This window comes from Vanacampus margaritifer, chromosome 3 (genome assembly GCF_051991255.1).
Source record: "Vanacampus margaritifer isolate UIUO_Vmar chromosome 3, RoL_Vmar_1.0, whole genome shotgun sequence".
Lineage (NCBI taxonomy): Eukaryota > Metazoa > Chordata > Actinopteri > Syngnathiformes > Syngnathidae > Vanacampus > Vanacampus margaritifer.
In genome coordinates this window covers 7,469,084-7,490,488 of record NC_135434.1, presented here as the reverse complement: position 1 = coordinate 7,490,488, position 21,405 = coordinate 7,469,084, and the positions used below count along the sequence as shown (strand labels likewise).

Here is a 21,405-nt window from a genome sequence, read left to right as displayed (position 1 = left end):
TTCTCCCACTAGCCGCTCTTGTTAGTTTCTCCAGCTAGTTCTTGCTAGCCATGCTTGCTTGCTTCTCCCACTAGCCGCTCTTGTTAGCCGCTCCAGCTAGTTCTTGTATGGCCATGCTTGCTTGCTGCTCCCACTAGCCGCTCTTGTTAGCCACTCCAGCTAGTTCTTGCTAGCCATGCTTGCTTGCTGCTCCCGCTAGCCGTTGCTGACTTTTAATCGCCAATTGAAAATGAAATAATAAATGTGACAGATTTTGAGTGCGTAAACAGTAGTAACCTCTTAACATTGAATTGATTTTTGTTACTTTTTTGGTCGTTTCCGGTCAAATTTAGAGGAATGTTTGAGCTAAGGACCCCCCTTTTGCTAGATTCTTCTTTTTGTTGTTGTTGTGCCTGTTAGCTGTAGATGTGACCGCTGGCTCGGGGGCATCCTTTGTCTCATCACACGAGCCGCCAAACATCATTGGACAGTGTGGGGAACACGCACACGCACACACACCATCTCACCTGTCACGCCACTGACGTCCGCGGTGTAAACAGAAGGTCTAAAAATGTGCACAGGAGGCGGCATTCGGACCACCGAGGCGCTTGTTTGTGTGATCGTGACTGCATGTGAGCGTATCGGGGGCGGGGGGGGGGGGGGGGGGGCGCTATAGGTGGAGGCCATCTTTCATCCCTTGCTCGCGATGAGGTTTTCTACATGATATGATGATCCAGGTCCAATTAAGGGATGAGGCTGTGTGAAAAATGTGATGACAGGGCAAGCGGAAGACAAGAGCGTCTGATGTGACATCTGAGCGGGAGAGCAAGACGAGCGGGGGAGAGAAAGAAAGGGGTGAGGCCAGTTGAAAAGAAGGGAGGAGTGATGTCGCTAAAGGAAATGAAGACGGGGCAAGAAGGAGGGAGGATGATAGTGAGAATGAATGTTAAGTAGAAAGCGACAGGGAGAATAATACGCTTCGGAAAAGGAGAGGGGAAATGAAGAGGCACATGAAGATGAATGGCGAGAAGAGCGGGAAAAATTATGCGCCTTTCTCATATGAAACAATTTCTCAAACCTACTTTTGATCTTCTTAGATTGGATCGCGTCATGTTTTTTTTTTTCCCGCCTCCCCAAAAACACGAAGCAAATACAAGAAACGCAATGAAATATATATGCATGTGATTGGCGACACAAGAAGAAAATATTCCGACGCTGTTGCTCATATTGCACACACAGGTACATTTGATTTACAAGGCAGAGGATTTATTGTGTGCAAGCAGCCTGGGAAATATTTTATGAGTCCCCCCCCCCCCCCCCAACACACCCCAGATAAACTCCAAACTGTCGGGCGTCAGTTTGATGTAGACGCTTTGATCAACTTGATGCCTTTTATCAGCGCGTGTGCTTCCGTCATCGGCAAACAAGACCCAATTATGTCAAGAATCAAGGAAACGTCTCTGGTCTCAAAAGTGGTTTTATTTCGCTGTCAACTTAACCTAATTGCTTAATGAAAATATGAAGAGGAATACATTGATTCTCATCAGCACAGGTTCACACTATGTTGAGCTGAAGCTAATTGATATCAAAAGCGCAGATGATGTCGTCTCTCCAAGTTGTTGAGCAGGAAGGACACACCTGAAACAGAAAAAAAAAGTCAAAGATTAGAAGAAATTATGGGTTGGACATAAAAAGCACACACCAACAACTGAGTCATACAAACTATATTGAGCAAAAAAAAAAAATGGTGTTCCACAGGGTTCAATTCTGAGGCCCCTGCTGTTTTCATTGTATCTCATGCTGCCCCTGGTTCCATCGTAAGAAAACAGTGGTGGTTATTTTAAAATGCTCTCTAAATATAGGGTTGAAACTTGCAAGCAATTCTAGTCCAGCACAACTAGCTAGCTAGCAAAGCTAAAGGACCTTTCTCGGGTTTTCTGACGGCCTCACGACTCGAAACGAAACGGTATGGGATTTTTTTTTTTTTATATAGGTTTTAGGTGAACTAATGAATGCACGCACATACACATATTCACCCACATACAAAAAATAAAAATAAAATACAAAAAAAATATATATATATATATAAAAAAAAAAAAAAAAAAAAAGGAGAGCAATGATGATGACATGTCAAATCGGTAAAATTACCGAATGATCAATACTGAGCTCTCCAGAAAAAAACAAAACAAACAAACAAACAAAAAAACAACTAAAGGACCACTTCCTTAAGCTGCATGGAGATGGGGAATACGAACAAAACAGCAACTTAGATGTACTATGTTACCGGTTCGGTCATGGTTTTCCAAAGTAAAACCAGATGTTTGCAAATGTCTCATTTTGATTAAAGACAGAAGATAATCGGTCTTCTTTCATTGAGGACTACAGAAGTAAGTGAACAATTACTGTTGATATGCTGAAATAATAGGATTTGGACAATTTAAAAAAACAACACAAAAAACGATTGATTAATAAAATAGTTGTCGATTAATTTGATAATCAATTATTTGTCGATTAATCGGTTGATTTTGACTGTTCTAGTGCATTGTTGTAAAAAAAAAAAAAAGAAGAAAAAAAGCATCAGCTTAAGTTGCCATAGGAAGTTTGGATTGGTCAAAAGTGTCAACTGCAAAAGTGAGCGCAACGCACACATGACCCGTGTTGTGTGCACATTTTGTCTGGAGGGGAAGCACTATTCGAGTTACCTCTCAGCCCACAGTAAGATCCTTCAATGTGTCTCAGTCAAGTGGAAGGCAACAATAGCGGCCCCACCACCTCATATCGTACTGCACTTTTCTCCCTTTCTTCCTGGTGCACTTCTCACATGTATTGTCTTACATGATATACTTTAGAACCTGATAAGACAGCCAGTGACATTTGTTTGTTTTTTTTTGCGTGGGGGGGAGGGGGAGCTGAGGACACATGGTTCAGGAGTGTCTCAGGTTTACACCAGCTTATAATTCTCTCCAAGAGGAAATAAGGAGAATGAGGGCTTATGTTTACACCACAACAAAAAAAAGTTCACCGTGCACGGATGGCAACGTTGTCATGACTCCAAATTGTGGGACATGAATTAACAATCAGATTATCCATATTTTTTTTTCATGAACTGTACCTACAATTTTATATATATTATTTGTTGTATGTAACTTTTCTGGTAGCCTTAGTCCTGCATTGTCATATGGTGTTCCACAGGGGTCAATCATGAGTCCTCTGCTGTTTTCATTGTATCTGCTACTGCTAGTCAGATTTTTGTCCTGCTGAGCAAAAAAAAATATGCTCTCTCATTGATGCCGCTTTTGCCCCGTCTGGGGGAAATCAAGACCTGGATGGCACTGAAGTTCTTGTATTTCAATGAACTCCTCTTATAACTGTGTATGTGGCTGTGTTGAGAATTGACAGATCCACAACCCAACTGCTGCTAAATGCGAGTCAGCACACATCCGCTGCCATTCAAGGTGCCTCTTATTGACCCCAAATAAAGGTCAGCTGTTATGTAGGTTCCCCCTGATACTTTTTTTTTTTTTCTCTTTTTGGATTTGTAATGATTTCTCTTGGTCCCATTTTTTTCACAACACACAAACTTTTGTGCAACATTTGTTCAGGGTGTGTAGACATTTTATATGTATTTATTGTACACACGGAGCAACTTATTTTTTATTTTTTTTAAACCTAATATGAACAATAACGCATAGCTTTTACAGCAGCTGAGGCCACGGCAGAAAATCAGCAAAAGTGTCTGCCTTTCTCAATCATATCCTCGACGTCCTTGTCCGCAAACAGCAGATGCAGAACAACATCAATTTAAAAGACTCTCTTTTCAACATTTCCAAGCAGGTTCCCTTCAAACGTTAAACCTGATTTATCTTCTCATGAACATGAAATATTGAAAGTCCCTCCCTCACACGTATAAGTGTGCAAGTGGCCTCATTTTCCCCAGGAATTCAGTCGGGCTAAAAGTGTTGCGCTCGGGCTTTCTTCTTCCACAAATGCCTCTGATGCTTAGCTGACAGTACAGAACGGTTCGGGGGTTGGCAGGCGGAGGCGCCCTCAACTATCGGCAGGCAAACTCAGCCCATCTCCAAAAGATGAAGGCCAGTGAATTCAGACAAGACCGAGTGCGAGACCCTGCCTACTCCGTGCACCTCCAGGGCGCACGCTGCCTGTCTGCCTGTCTGTCTGTCTGTCTGTCTGTCTGCTAACAGCTGATATTAATCCAACCAGCACCATCCTGTCTTGTTATCATTCCTTCTGCCTGTCCAGTGTGTGTCCAAGACCTTACTGACCGATGAGCGTGTCGATTGACATCAAAGGTTGAGTCGGGGCAACTGGACTTGTTCTTGAAGAGGTTTCACTTTTAATCCAAAGGCTAATTTTTAACTCATTCACTGCCATTGACGTCAAAAATTCAATATTAACTCTTTGACTGCCATGGACGTTAAAAGACGTCAAGTAAAAACCTATGGAGGGCCGTCAATGACGTTAAAAGACGTCATCCAATTTTTTTTTTTCTTTTGTAACGGGTGGAGGGAAGCCTTGGGCAGCTGTGGTGAAAGTTTCAAGCAGATCTAGTTAGCCTAGCGACTATTTTTGGCCCCTAGATGGCAGCAATGACTCTCTTTTGACAAGATTGGGTAGGCGTCAGTAGAAGACGTGAGGCGGAGCTAGAGGGGACAATGGCTGGGGAAGGGAAGAGAACATGGCGACCGGTTGCAAGCGGCTCACGCTCGAGCAGTTTTTTTCAAAGACGAAAAGCATCGACCAACGCTAAAGAGCACATTGATGACGACGATGATCATCATCGATGATGATGATGATGGTGACTCCGAGGTTGGAAGCATTGACGCGGCAGTAGAAGACGTGAGGCGGAGCTAGATGGCTGAAGAAGCGAACAATGGCGACCGGTTGCAAGCAGCTCACACTTGTGAATTTTTTCAAAGACGAAAGGCATCGACAAACGCTAAAGAGCACATTGATGACGACGATGATCATCATCGATGATGATGATGGTGACTCCGAGGTTGACGCTGAAGTTGCAAGCGCTGACGCAGCGGCTATGACGACGTCATAAAGGTTCACGGGCTAGCGATGCTAACACCGGAAAACGCGGAGCACAACCGAGCACGCTCAGGCGGACGACGAAGAGTGCCCCGAGTCCAATGCATATTCATCGGAGTAGTGGGTACAGTCTGCTACTTGCTATTTATTCCCCGGAAAAAAAGGCCGTCAAGAAAGTGTAACGTCTGCACGCGAAAGGAGCCATCGCAAGTGAAACTAATCTGTTGTGCAAATCTTGCTGCGTCTCCTTGCACGCATGGGAGCGTTACAAAAAGAAAAACTGTATTTGAAACATCCACATAATTGTAAGTAGTACCACAGTTGCACACATTTGTAAATAGTTTGCAAAATTTTTTGTCAAATTGTTACACTATTGAATGGAAATAAACGTATTTTGCAATCAAAAAACACTTTTTCATTGTTGGTGAAAGCGTTTTACAGAAGTAAAGCACTATTTAGGTGTTTGTGGCATCATTCATGGACAAAAAGAAGTGTACAATTCACTAGAGTGCAAGAAATAACATCGTTTCACAAAAAGCTCTTTTTCTCCGTTTTTTGTTTCAAAACAGAGCATTTCGGTGAAAGTAACCATTTTCTATTGTTGATTACTGAAGAACGGAATAAGGTAGAAACAAACTTTTTTTTCTGATGAAAGATGAGAGTTCAATCTTTCATTTGGTAGTATGTGTGTTTCCATAGTCCAAACACAACATTTTCTGTGGACCTTGAAAGATCAGTCAAAATGCTTAAATCGGCTGGCACTGGCGACAACCCGTTTTTGAAAACGTCTGGCAGTCAAAGAGTTAATTAAATGAATTAAATTATTTATTATTATTTTTTATTTTTTATTTAATTAATTAAAAGGACATTATTTTAAGTTGAAAGTTTAGAAAATTCACAAAAATAAATTATAAAACGCTATCACCAAAAATGAAAAAGTGTTTTTTGGTTGCAAAATACGTTTATTTCCATTCAACAGTGTAACAATTTGACAAAACAATTTCTTGCTTCCAACCTCGGAGTCACCATCATCATCGATGATGATCATCGTCGTCATCAATGTGCTCTTTAGCGTTGGTCGATGCTTTACGTCTTTGAAAAAAACTGCTCGACCGTGAGCTGCTTGCAACCGGTCGCCATGTTTTCTTCCCTTCCCCAGCCATTGTCCCCTCTAGCTCCGCCTCACGTCTTCTACTGACGCCTACCCAATCTTGTCAAAAGAGAGTCATTGCTGCCATCTAGGGGCCAAAAATAGTCATTAGGCTAACTAGATCTGCTTGAAACTTTCACCACAGCTGGGCAAGGCTTTCCTCCACCCATTTCCCCCCCCAAAAAAATAAAAAAATTGGAGAACGTCTTTTAACGTCCTTGGCGGCCCTCCGTAGGTTTTTACTAAACGTCATTTAACGTTTTTGGCAGTCAAAGAGTTAATGTCCTAAAGACATAGAAAATATGACTAGCATAACAACTGTTTAAAAGTCCCTCCACCAAAAGGTATCTTAGTGCAAAAACAACACTAAGCGTTATCAGAGTTGCACCGCAGCCACAGTGAAACGTGATGGCTGCAGGATAAGCAACACTGATCTTGTTTTTCTTCACTTCGATTTGAAGCTTTCGTCAAGGTGGAAGCACTTATGAAGAGCACGGTCTCATTTCCTTTTTTTTTTTTTTTTTTACACCATAAGAAAAGCGCATACCTGTGAATAAAAAGGGCACCCACAAAAAAAAAAAGATGCACATGAATTGCAAAGCAAGCCAAAATCTAACCGGCACACGGGAAGAGAAGACATCTCTTCACTACGCCATTCGCTTTCTACCTTTGTCAGTTCCTCTCAACCTCAGGGAGAACTATTCTTTTTCATCTGTCAGAATGGATGGGAACATACATGTTCGCCCCAAAAATAAAACACAACAATGGCCTTGTCAGCACAGAGGAGGCTGCGTGTTTTGTATGCTTGAAGCAGTGCATTATGTGCTAAGTGTCTCGTAGCCCCCCTTATAGTAAATAATGGATGCTCCTTTTCCTTCTCTTACTTCGGGGACCAGCCATGGTTTACCTGCCCTTTTTGTGTCTTTGGAGAAATGGATAGCACTAAAGGATGTGGGTCAGATGATTTCATTAGCACAGCATTTCTCTGTGTGTCTCCTTCAATCAGCGGTTTGACACGTGCAATGTCACTCAAAATGTCCCACGGACATTTTCGTGGTGAATTCTCTGGTAAAAAGAGGCTGGTGAACCATAGCGGGGCCATTTTTGAAATATAGCTCACATAAAATAAAATAAAAAAAAGAGGGCAGAAACAGTAATGCGCGAAAGGGGAAAGTCACCTCTGTGATCTGCTGAATATCCTCGATATGTTAGCCTGAAGACCGTCGCCGGTGCAGCATTTGTTTCCGGGTCACCCTGCGGGTGGTCTTCATCAAACCTATAAAAAAGTAGGAAAGACATCAGGTTTGCTGCAAAAACACCACAAAAAAATGACAGGTAGACGTAATCACTACACTTAAGTAAAAACTCTGATTTGAATAAAATGTAGCTTCGAGTGTGTTAGAATATAAGTACATCTCTTTGGTCTCCCTCCCCCCTTTCATGCTGACGTTACACCGAAAGAGTTTCAGCAACTGTGAATTATTTACTTGATTCACCATCCGGCCCTTTAACCTCTCAGAAAATGTGCAGGGCTGTCAGGGTTAAAAATATACTCCCATAGGATCTACTTCCGAGAGAGAGAAAGGGAGAAGGAGAGAGAGGGAGGGAGAGAGAATGAGATAAAGAGAGAAAATTAGAGAATGAGATAGAGAGAGAAAATGAAAGAATGAGAGAGAGAGAAAAAGAGAGAGAGCGATAATGAGAGAAGAGATAGAGAGAGAAAATGAAAGAATGAGAGAGAGATAGAGAATGAGAGAATGAGAAAGAGAGAAAATTAAAGAATGAGAGAGAGAGAGAAAATGAGAGATGGAGAGAGAGAATGAGAGAAGAGATAGAGAGAGAATGAAAGAATGAGAGAGAGAGAATGAGATAGAGAGAAAATAAAAGTATGAGAGAGAGAGAGAATGAGATGGAGAGAGAAAATTAAAGAATGACAAAGAGAGAATAAGAGAGAGAGAGAGAATGAGAGAGAAAGAAAATGAGAGATAGAAAGAGAGAGAATGAGAGAAGAGATAGCGAGAAAATGAAAGAATGAGAGAGAGAGAATGCAAGAATGAGAGAGAGAGAGCATGAGAGAGAGAGATAGAGAATGAGAGAATGAGAAAGAGAGAAAATGAAAGAATGAGAGAGAGAGAGAAAATGAGAGATGGAGAGAGAGAATGAGAAGAGATAGAGAGAGAATGAGAGAGAGAGAGAGAGAATGAGATGGAGAGAGAAAATTAAAGAATGACAGAGAGAGAATAAGAGTAAGAGAGAGAGAATGAGAGAGATAGAAAATGAGAGATAGAAAGAGAGAGAGAATGAGAGAAGAGATAGAGAGAGAAAATGAAAGAATGAGAGAGAGAGAATGCAAGAACGAGAGAGAGAGAGAATGAGAGCGAGAGAATGAGAATGAGATAGAGAGAGAAAATAAAAGTATGAGAGAGAGAGAGAGAGAGAATGAGAATGAGAGAGAGAATGAAAGGAGAGAGCGAGAGAGAGAATGAGATAGAGAGAGAAAATAAAAGTATGAGAGAGAGAGAGAGAGAGAGAATGAGAGCGAGAATGAAAGAAGGAGAGAGAGAGAGAGAGAGAGAGAGAGAGAGAATGAAAGAGTGAGAGAGCAAGAGAGAGAGATAGAAAAAACAAAACGGTATATAACCTATGACACTAAAAGCACTGTCCCATATATAAGAGCTGATTGGACGACTTCTGTGGCGAATTTGCAATGTGTCCCTTGTGGGACTATTAGGACTCAACGTGTAACTGTTTATGTCAGTGTGTGCGTGTGTGTTTGTCAGAGTGATTTTTGACCTGTGCATCATGACCTCCATGAGTGTGAGGTTAAAACATTCTGGTTCTCTTTTAGTACATGGTGCGAATATGACTGTGCTGAATGGCCAGCATGGGGGCATTTTGCTGTTGGGTCAATATTGGGTCAATATCACAATAAAGCGCCTTTGATGTCCTCATCAGAATCGCTACATCATCAACATCGTGGCATCTGATGTCTTATTAGAAGTGATGACACAAAATCTTATTTTTAATTTATTTTTTAACATTTTTATTAAAACAATCATTTTGATTATTTATATTTTTATAGGAGATTTTCCATGTGACCCTCAAAGTGCTGTCCACCCTGTCATTATGGGGCATCTCTGTCTTTTGGAGAAACTCTTTAATATTTTCAGTGACATAATGATCAATATTTTGTCATTCTTCTTCATTAAAGCTGAAACTGGATCATGAAAAAAATACGTATTTTGTCATTTTCATCATAGAGTATTATGTGTGTCCAGCACTTGTCCGTATGTGTCTATTTGTTGTCGAGCTTAACATGTCCACTCTGTCATAGTCAAACATAAATTGATATAAAAACCTTTCAGAAACTCAAATGTATTTGTTAAAGAGTACGCAGTGGCTTTGATGACTGTATCGTGTCGTTAAGTGAAGGTCGGCCACTTGCTCATTAAATGCTAACATTAGTCAAAAATGTCCACTCTGTCATTGTCCGCCCTGTCAGCGAACTCACGGTTTGCTTGCACTTAATTTAAGTAGGGCTGCAATTATTTATTGAATTGATGGATTGTGTTTAAAAAAGAAACATTTACATGTCCATCCCCTTTTTAATTTATTTTTTTTTTTTAAGGACATCATTTCAAACAGACAGTGCACAAACATAAATTAATTATGATTCAGTTATTTGTTTGGTCTACAATTGATTAATTTTGGTTTTAAAACCCACAAACAAGAAAAGCAGTCTACTTTCATGGAGGACTACAGAAGTCTGAGAATATTTTCTGCCGAGGAGCTGAAATTCCGAGCATTTGGATAAATTAAAAATTAAAAAAAATATATATATATAAAAAGATTCGTTGAGGGTCAAAAATAATGATCAATTAATTTGATAAACAGTTGCCGATTAATTGTTGCACCTTTACAATCAAGTGTAGGAATTTACCAATATATATATATATATATATATATATATATATATATATATATATATATATATATATATATATATATATATATATTTATTTATTTATTTTATTTTTCTCTCTCCTGGAGAGCTCAGTATTGTTCATTCGGTAATTTTACCGATGTGACATGTCATCATCATTGCTCTCTCTTTTTTCTAAAATAAATTTTTATTTTGTATGTGGGTGAGTACGAGTACGTGCATGTCCGTGTGTGCGTGCGTGTGTGTATTCATTAGTTCACCTAAAACCTATAAAAAAAAATCCTATACCATTCACCTAAACCGAACACTTCAGAACCCAGCCAGAGCCGTGAGGCCGTCAGGAGACCCGAGGAAGGATCAAAGAAAAGAAAGGAAAGTGAAATCCAGCACCGCCCACCAATATTAACTCATTCACTGCCATTGACAGCTATAGATGTCAAAAATTAATTTTAACTACTGCAATTTGTTCAACATTTTTTCAACTTTTGTTAACAAGAGTATGAAAACCTAGAAATTAATATTAAAATATAAAATTTGTGAGTTAACTTTTGAAGTCATGGGATTAATTACCATAAAAAAATGTAATCGCCTGACGTGATAAAAAAAAAAAAGAATACTAAAAATTAGGGCCGTCAGGCCATTAAAATTTTAAATCATAATTAATCGCATGAAATCATTAGTTAACTCACGATTAATCAAAAATTTTATATCTGTTATAAATGTAAAATAAAAAAAATCTAGGTTTCCATACTCTTGTTAACAAAAATTTAAAAAAAAAATCAAACTAATAGAAATAGTTGAAATGAATTATTGACGTCTATAGCTGTCAATGGCAGTGAATGAGTTAATTTCTAACAACATAAAAATGGAAAATCTCAACTTTTTTGGGAGGTGAAATGCAAAAGTCTCAAAGGCGCCTTGTGATGATACCGGCTCGGATTCAAAGTCACTCAGATTAGTTGCATCAAGTGAGTAAATATTACAGTAAGCCATCAAGTCAAATGATGTACGCTGGGCCTTTTCAGCAAACTGATTTAGGCTGCAGCAGCTTTTCAGTCAGAGCGACTGAATATTAATGTGTGGGCCTTAATGCATCTGCGCACACACACACACACACACACACACACATAACTATATAAAAGCGCAAACACACACCAGCGCCAACTTGAACACGTTACCGAGGTACGTCCCCGGCATACAGCGGCGTTGTCATGGATACCCCCAGACACATCCGCCATCCTATGAGCGGCGGCGGAGGGGGATGCTGCTGAGCGCCTCAGAGGGGCTGGCGCCGATTCTCCTGCCCCCCCCAAGCCCCCAATCCCCAGCATTCTCTACCCCCCACACCCCCCCCCCTTCAAATGGGAATCCCTATTCTCCCTGAAATGTGGCTTAGCATCACAACTGTTCTCTGCTCTGCTCTGCCGGTTGACTTGCTCACTTTGGGGAGCGTGAATACGACCGACGTGTTTTAGGAATGTTGTTGTTCGCTACAGTCGGGAGAACGATACGACGGAGCGAGAGAGTGAGAAAAGAAGTGGCAGGCTACTCCTTTCTAAAAAAAATAAGCTAAGATAGACGTGGAGGAGAGAAAGTTAACCGTGTGTGTGTGTGTGTGTGAGTGTGTGTGCCTGCGGGGAGCGGGTGGTGGTGGTGGTGTGTGTGTTAGCCTTGGGGCTTTGGTTAAGCCCATAGTTCATCCTGAACTGATCCTTTTCATTAGCCATTATCAATAATTCAACAGCGCGCTTGCTTTAATGGTTTAATGTGGGCAAACCCTCACTCGGGGTGCGCAAACACACACACACACACACTGCCACGAAAGTGAACTGTACATTCACACGTAAACATGCACAATACATCATCCCGAGGGTAAAAAAAGAAAAACAATTTGCTCTTCTGTAACTTTGAGTTTCTTCCGAAAGCCACTTCAAGACATCAATTCCTCTACTCTGATACAAGGAAATGAAAGGGTTAAGCTTTTATGATGTGCCCCCCCCCCTCGTTGCCCTCCCTTTCATATTCTCCAATACGGCAGTGCTCAGTAGCTGCACATATGCTGGAGGAGAAATAATCCCCTTTAATTGGAACGCTAACTCCAAGTGTCAATTATTCTTATGAAAATGACGGTATAGTTTCTCACCTCGGAAATGAGTCGCCGTGCACAAAAAGTTTTCTTTCCACCTCAATGGGATGTGGATATTGCATGCACGTTGTGATGCTATAATAAAGTAAGACCATGATACCAAATGGGCCAAAGATGTTTTGAGTCAGCTGCCCGGAATGCAAACAATATGGCGGAATGTTTCTTTTTTCATTTTTTTTTTTTTCAGGAGATGTTTCTAAACACGCATTAGGGTGCTTCGTTGGCTACGCTTGGACGAGATAATCAAATGACGTACAAGAGTGTTTATAAGGGTAGACATTATAATTATAATTATAATTTTTTCACCGTTTCTGTTCGGTATAAATGACACAAAATGGGGGTCACAATATGTAAGCAATGAGTTTTAGTTGGCATTTCTAGAATTTTGTCCCTCTCTTATGTAGTAATAAGGTGACAAAAGTAACCAAAACAAATCTTAGTATGAAGCAGTATATTAAGGGTGTTAGAAAAAAATCGATTTGTCACTATATCGCGATATTACAGCGCAATTCTCGAATCGATTCGATATGCGGCCGAATCGATATTTAAACATCACTTATTGATAGAAATATTCAACAAAAAGTCTTACTTAGGGTTAGGATGTGGAATATTAAGCCTTAATATTTGATTTCAGTGCTGTTTAAACATGAAACAGACTGCAACCTGTTTGTTAAATGCAGCGGCTCATTTATAAGCCTAAATTTTCAGATAAATACATTTTCATACAAATCTTACAGTGTACATGTACAAGTTTACAGATTAGTATTTTCTAAAAAAAAATCGCAATAATGAATTTATGGATTCATATCAGGATTAATCGGTATCGAATTGAATCGTGACCTATGAATCGTGATACGAATCGAAGGGTACGAGGCAATTCACACCCCTACAGAATATCCTGAATAAAATATACGGGTAGAGTAATATGGGGAGTGCAGGTGTACTTTATAATGTTTATATTGTATTTCATCAAATCACGTCGAAAGCAAAGCAAGGATTCCTAGAAACGTTGAAAGCTACGTAATTCTTTAGTGGCATTTTGATTTTGTAATCATTTGGGAATTTTGAAAAGAACCTTTGACTGACAGTATGAGCCCGAAAGCACACATTACTGTCCAAGTTAAGTATGCGACTGAATTTAAGCTCCTCTTTTAAACAATCGAATCTTCTGGCTAAGTGAATCCGCATTAAATAACTGAAGATGATTATTATTATTACAAGAATAGACAGACTACAGTCTCTACAAATAGAGATGATTGTCTTGCCCTCTCAGCTGATGTGGTGGGTAAAAAAATAAAAAATAAATCAGGCCTAAAACAGGATCAAACAACTGGCTGTAGAGTTGAGTTTCCCTACAACAATGGCTTATATTCACTCCCATCCTCAATACACAAGCTTTACCTCAGAGGGTGTGCAGCGGGAGGGAGGAAAATCTGGTTGGGAGGGTGTGTGAGTGCGAGTATGAAGGGGTGTATGGTGATATCTTAGACGATAATGGTGTGTTGGAGAGATTAGATGGTATCAGCCTACCATGTTTGTTTTCACTCGCCGGCTTCTTTGGTTTGATTCATGGTCAACCTCCAACTCAACTTTAACTACAACTTCACTTTACCTTGCAATTCCCGTTTATGTGTCATACTGATGCCTTGCCAAAACAGACAGACAGACAGACAGATAGATAGATGGGGTGTGCCCCAAAAAATCGATTCTCATAAAGAATCGCGATTCTCATTTAGTACGATTCAGAATCGAATTTTAAATGTCCCAAAATCAATTTTATTTAAATTATTTTATACTGTCTTGCCTTTGTCCGTGCGTGCCTTTATTTGGAGCGCTGTTCATGTTGTACTCGATTTGGCCACTTAGGGGCAGTGTGGTTCCACGCGGTCTGATACACTGTTAGGTTGTAGCCACATTAGAGAGTAGAATGAAAAAGTCACAATCAAGTTATTCCAATAAAAGTTGTTTTTTTTGCAGCGAGTGATAAAAGTGCCGCGAGTAGCGCGCTAATTAGCATTAGCGAGTCAGACTGGAGTAGATCATTACAATTCTTTGCACATCTATAAATTGAAGCAAAAATCACCGTCAATCAAATCATTTTGAATCAAAAATCGCTCTTAACCGAAAATCGATTGTGAATCGAATCGCGGGCCCAAAAATCGGAATCAAATCGAATCGTGAGACATTTAAAGATTCCCACCCCTAATAGATAGCATTTAAAGAGCATCTGGCTAGCTAGCTAGCTAGCATTTAAAGAGCCTCTAACTAACCTCAATTTAATAGAAGTTCTGTTTTGATTGCACAACACTTTGAATTGCACTTTTATGTATCGAAAAGTGCTATATAAATACTTTTATTTCATTTGATGACCATGAGCTTTAAACATCCATTTCTTTGCATCTGAACCTCTTTATCTCAGATGACTAAATGCTTTACATCATAGCCAGCTATTCACACATACAGTTTGCGTACAAGCCATTTTGTCTGTTGCTGGCAGTCTGACCAATGTATTTTTTTTTTTATATTGAAAGAGAAAAATTGGCCCGCCAACTGCTTAGGCAGGCTACATCGTCCTTAAAAATACAGTCATTTCTCTAGCTGCCTGATGAGCATTATTCACATCCAATTACGGCCAACAAAAAACACTCATTATAAAATTAACGCACAACTGAAGATACATGATTTTTAGTTTTTATCCATCTCCTAAATGCAGCATTCTTTGATTATTTTTCTTGGTCCGTGCTAGGCTAAGTACATAAGGCTTAATCAGCGCCGCTAGCCAATTGCAAACATTAGCATACAGCATGCCAGTGCACGCCCACTAACAAACAGAAAACAGGGGGCGGGGGCTGTGCTGTGCAGATGACTCTCCAAACGCAGCTTTACAAAATTCTAAATCGCTGCTCTGTATTAGCTATAAAAAAAAGGACCTATTCAAAAGAAAGCTGTTTAATAGCTACAATACTTTCTGCTAACTTTCAAAGACTTTGCTAATGAAGCGGTGACTGGCAATTTGCTCTGGTCTGGTTCAGTAGTTCGGCATAGAAAAGAGTTTGTTAGTTACTGGGTGAGCTTGTCAGCGCAATTGAGGAAATAGGAACGATCCCTTCCCACCCACGGCTGATTGTACATCCATGAACAAAAGTCGACTGGAAAGCCGACTACAGTTCAAAGACGAGGAGCAAATAAAATGGCAGAGAAGCCCCGACATATTCCTAAATGTGCACTGGGAACGCCTGCTCTCTGTCTGTCGGCCGCGTCTGTTCATCCGTCAAGACGCTCGCTCTCACTTTTTCTTTCTCTTTCTCTCAGCGTCTTGTACGTCAAAAATACCAAGACCGGTTCTTTTGAGAGTGTTGTGCTGGACCGTAGAGAGAAAAAACAGCTATGTTAGGGGGGAAAGCGATCTCGGGCTCTTCTCCGGCTGTGGCTGGGTTCTCCTGGGAAACACGCAGCTCATACAATGGATAGAGGAGGCCTTTTGTTCGGTCTCTGGGAGCTGCAGGGCTTTCTCGGGATCAAACGTGTGTGTGTGTGTGTGTGTGTGTGTGCGTGCGTGCAGTGTGCGCGCACTCACAGACTTTCACTTACATTCACAAACTTGCATCTGGCAGGAAAAGACGGCACACGAGCACGCAGACGCGTGAGCGCGCGCAAACACACACACACACACAGGCGCACCTCCGCCCACCACTTGTGCGCCGAGATGCAGCAGACTTTCCTTTTTCTCCCAAAACTCAGCGTAACAAAAGTAAACTTCCTCGATGTTTTTGCCGTATACTTGGCATGAGTGGGAAGATGACATTTGAATTGGGCGGAGAGAGAGAGAGAGAAGAGACAGAGAAGACAATGGTGGCAAGAAGCACTTGTGGACTTATCAGGTTTGGTTTTGTGACTATCCGAACAGGCGTATGTAAAACTCTCTACGTCACCCTCAAAGACACTCTTTTGTACTATTAGCATTTGACTTTTACAGTTAGGGAGCAAACTGGTAGCTTCAGGGCCAGAGTTGGGAACCAAAATTGGATCCGTTTGGGGGCAATTTATGGATTGGAAAGAGTAAAATGCTTTAAACCGTTTCAGTCATATTCATATTCAACAAGGGTTTGGTTGTGTTAGTTTTTCCATTTATGTGTATACTGTATAGCAACGTTATGGTGTTTACATTCTGTCAAGATTTGGGTTAACGTCAAAAAACGATGTCTTTGGTCTCAAACAGTAGGAGGGGCGTAGCTCAGGTGGGTACTGTGTCTCCCAAGCTGAAGGTTGTGAGTTCGTTCCTCAACCCTTGAGTGACTTTTATTGTTTCCCCAATCCTTTTACTCTCTTCCTAGTGTAAATCTTTGAGTCGATTCGGTCCCTATCTAAATAGAATCTAATTTACTCTAAACAGGGTCAAATTTACTCTACAGAATTGACAAATTGTAAAAATACACACTGTGACATTTTCACCTAAAGGACGGAAAATAATGTGAAAACGCCATGAAGAAATCAATTTATTCAAGTTGGGCTCATTTAGCAAATGGCAACATAAGATGGCCGGCGCGCATAAAAGTAGTTCCTGTACCGTAGACCGAGATTCCTTGCGAACACAAACAAATGTTTTGTTTAATGGCGTTACCACGATGTTTGTATTTGTATTTAAAATTGTAACTTAACTTACATCCAATCTACACTTGTAGCCCTTACTATCGCAAAAAAAACAATTCTTGTTAACTGGAAAAATAAACAAACTCTGAATATCGACCAATGGTCTAACCTCCTCATAAATCCCATTTTAATGGAAAAAATATTTGCCTCAAATAAAAACCAAATATCAAAATTTATAGAAACATGGTCTACGTATATAGAATTTTTTAACCATAATTCTGGTTAGTTAATTCTGCCTGTTAGCGAGAAACACCACATCGTGATAACTTACATTGATGTTTCTGCATTTGGCAATTTATTATTATATTATATTGTTAGTATGGGATTTTTTTTAATAGGTTTTAGGTGAACTAATGAATACACACACACTCGCACGCACGCACGCACACACATACAAAAAAAAAAAATATATATATATATATATAAAAATAATAATAATAAAAATTAAAAAAGAGAGCAATGATGGCATGTCAAATTGAATGAACAATACTGAGCTCTCCAGAAAAAAAAAGAAAAAAAAAGTGTATTTTTGAGTTTTTGTGCGTGTTAAAATTTAAAATTGGCTTATTATATATTATATTATTACAGTGTTCCACCCGCGAAAGGTGAATTTCTGCAAAGTGGAAGACGTCATTTTTTTTGTTTGTTTGTTTGTTTTGGGGGGCGAGTTGCGCTTCTAATGAGCCATAACGAAGCCACCACAAAGCTCCCAGCCTTCTTAACACTTTGTAACTATAATTTAAAAAATAGCATCATAAATAAAGAATACAGTAAATCCGGGAGGGGGGGAGGGGGGGCGTCGCAAGTGGGCACGGGGCGTGGGGTACTAATCTCTGGGAAAACCCAATCCCTGGTACAACCCAAGATAACCACATAACGTATGAATTTTGGACCCAAATACAAATCCGCGCTTAAGTGAATCTGCGAAGTAGCAAGGGACCACTGTGTACATTGACTGCATGTAAAAGTAGTCAAATGTAAATTTGGATTCCGGGAAAGATGTTGGTTTGAATCCTGGGCTGAGAATGTTTGGAAGAGCCTGCATTTATGTGACTTCTTTATCTCCTTCGTAGAACTCCTGGGAAATCTTCTAACTGAAAAGAGCTCGCACCTTCTCTAGGACTCCCCCCTTTTCCAGTCCCGCAGTTTCCCACAGACCCCCTCTCTCTTCGGTCTTCTGTCTCCGCATCCTTCCCTCACTCTTCCTCACTCCCCCCTCCGAGCACCCCTCTCGTCCCAAGTCTCTGCCTTGCTTTCAACTCCAATTTTGGGCACAATGAAGTTGTTCTGGCTGACAGTTTGGCCAGTAGAAGTGTTGCTCGAGCCTGCTGTGTGGCCCTGGAGTGGGCCCATTCTCCCCCTTGCCGGCTCAGTTACCGAGTGCTCCGCTGGTGAGACACGGAAGCCGCCCGTCCCCCACGCTCCCACCCTGACCCAAACAATTAGCCTCAAACTGCAATTAGGCCTGCTCTCATGCGCAAAACACGTGAGCGCAATTTAAGATTGGATGTTCTTGTCGTTATGACCTCAGCGCGGAATGAACTGCATCTTTGGTGTCATTTACTCAGTTACTTCACCTCTCGCAGGACGTGTCAGGGAGGATTCTGTATTGGGGTCATGTGAAGAGACAGCCCTGCAGCACTCTCTCTCGTGTCGCATCTATTAAGCGTCAACAACCTCTACTTTCCGTCACTGCCCTCCTGCTTCCTTCCTTTGTGCTCAAATGGGCTAAAAGAAACCGTAAAAGACGGATCAATCCACAGTATAAATATTTCCATCCACACACATGTAGAGACTCACAAATGAGCCAATACATGAGAAAGTGGCTTGGGGAGGCCCTGACAGGGGTGGGGGGGGAGGGGACCATATGTCCAAGCGTTGAATATCAGTTGTCTGGCCTCCAGCGCGCCGCCGGACCACCATAACTTAGTTTGTCTTCAGTACAAAGTTTGGTCCAAGCTTGGCTGGCTTCATTAGGAAGCTATTCTCTGCAGCCAATGAAGCTCAACAGACCTCCAACAAAGGAGCTAATCACACCCACTGCTGCTACTCTCTCCTTTTAGCCTCCCTCCCGCCTTCCCGCTCTGCCTCACCTTTACTTGTGGTTCTCACAAAAAAAAAATGGCTCTCCACTATTTCTATGCCGTCTAAGTCTTTATTTGAAAGCTAAATAAGCACTCATTCAATGCCAACAATAGTTCTGTCGGTAAAAGGTTAACAGCGCAGGACAATCCGGGGAGAATAAAGCAAACACGAGGATATACATGAAAAAACAACATAATTGCAACCTGACAATATTTGTATAACAACTAAATGATAGTGTTTCTATAGAAGGTTGCCACCTGCAGCGATTAGCCTCACCTGGAAGACGGTATACTGTCGCGGACGAGAGTGTTAGTGAGATGCGGCGCATTCAATAGCCGCCGACCGACAATGTGTTGTGCCTGCCACAGCCTGTTGGTGCATTTGAGAGCAAAAAGGATGTGGTGCCTTGACAATGGAGTGGCCCCAGGTGTCTGAATACTTGAAATGACCTTGAACCTTCAGCGTTCTTCTTTCCCAGGGCTGCAGGCCTGGTCGGTATATAGCGTGTCTGTGTGTGTGTGTGTCTGTGGGCGTTTATGTGTTTCTGCTCAAAGCAATCCGAGGCCAAATTGGTGGAAACTGTTGATGGTTTTAGGGGGTCACGCAATTTTATATGCCTGAGATATTTTTCAGATTTTGATTTTTAACTCGCCAAACGTATCGTATTAAATGTAAGACATTTTGAGCCCGCTATTTCATAACTATAAGATTATTCCCCCCCCCCCATTAAAACCCTGACGTATATGATCTGACACATGCATCGCACGTATAATCCATTAGAGGGCAGTATCACCCAGGCGATGGCTCTTGAGATTGATGTCAAATGATGTCACGTTTTCCTCATTAACCGAAATGATTTAAGGACGAGAGTAACAACTATTCATATTTTTTGCAACCACGAACATGCCTGATAAAGCATCAACACAACCGACAACACTCATAAATATACAGCAGTCATGTGGCCGTGGGGGGGGGGGGGGGGGTCTAGAGTAGTCAAAAGAGACTGCGGAAAGGCTGATAAAGGCCATGTCGCCGGGCCTTGCTCACACACAAATGCCACCAGCATGACTACCTGTACGGTACATGGAATACCAGCTGTGTGAGATGAACTGACGGGCAGGAAAAAGGTGCACAAGAACAAAAAAAAACAAAAAACTGGATTAACAGCATGTAAAACGTCATCATCGATCAATCAATCAATCAATCAATCAATCAATCAATCACAACTGAACATCATTATGAGCATCACTGTCTCTTATATTGATCCCATTAGATTGGTGTGCCTAATGTTGTGGCTGCATAATGTTTAAGAAGCAATAATATGCGCCACCCACGAGCCCGAAATGAAAATTTCAACCTTCAAAGAGCAGAACACATTACTATTCTTTTGCACTTGCAACAACACGTTTTAAAACATCTAAAACGCACACAATCCACACTTACGGGGAATACATATGGAAAATGTGGTTTATTTATCGTCTTTTTTTTGAAAGGTCAAAATATTACCCAGCCAGCACCCATCTGAGGCACTTTGAAGAGCAACAAAACACGTCTACCATTGCACTCGAACATCAAATAGACTTCAGAGTTGCCTTGAATGTACATAGGGGACGCGGTCTTCTATTCATCGTGCATTATATTGAAGTGGCTCTTCATTGCATGCTGTCTATGAATCCAGGAGCTTTTAACGTCTTGTGCAACATTACCTACCGTACATTTGTTTGTTGTTTTGTGGACCGTGTACCTATATGTTGCATAGTAGTTGTTGGAATTCAAACAGTAAATAAAAAAAATTAACTCTTTGACTGCCAGACGTTTTCAGAAAAGGGATGCCGTGGGTGCCAGCCGATTTAAGCATTTTTGACTGATCTTTCAAGGTCCACAGAAAATTATGTGTTTGGACTATGGAAACACACATACTACCAAATGAAAGATTGGACTCTAATCTTTCATCAGAAAAAAAAGTTTGTTTCTACCTTATTCCGTTTTTCAGTAATCAACAATAGAAAATGGTTAGCTTCACCTGTTTTGAAAAAAAAAAAAAAAAACGTCTTTTAACGTCTTTGGCACTCCTCCATAGGATTTTACTAAACGTTTTTGGCAGTCAAAGAGTTAAAAAAAACACACACAGGTTATGGAAAAGCAAGGTCACATATGGAGTTTAGCGTTACATTATTTATTACTAGGGAACATGAATTAGAAATTAGAAGGATACAAAATTAACATAAATTCCATGTAGTCTTAAAGAAAAACTATATATATATATATATATATATATATGTGGCCAACGCACATTGCCTGTAGCCTGATTCTACATCCGTTTTGCTCCGCCTTCCTTTTAGTTTCCCGTCATCGTCGAGCTTTACCTTAAATCACAGCAACATGCACAAACATTAT

The 21,405-nt window shown here is 40.7% G+C and overlaps 1 long non-coding RNA gene across 2 annotated transcripts in view; it reads right to left on the bottom strand.

Moving 5' to 3' along the window:
• Positions 1-1,440: 1,440 nt before the first annotated feature.
• The window catches only part of LOC144049408 (uncharacterized), a 47,877-nt gene continuing 27,912 nt past the window's right edge, over positions 1,441-21,405 (bottom strand). For both annotated transcript variants that reach the window (XR_013293556.1, XR_013293555.1), the window contains exons 3-4: positions 7,363-7,460; positions 1,441-1,617 (exon numbers count right to left, since the gene is read on the bottom strand). This is a non-coding gene — a long non-coding RNA (uncharacterized LOC144049408). The remainder of the gene's footprint in view (positions 1,618-7,362; positions 7,461-21,405) is intronic.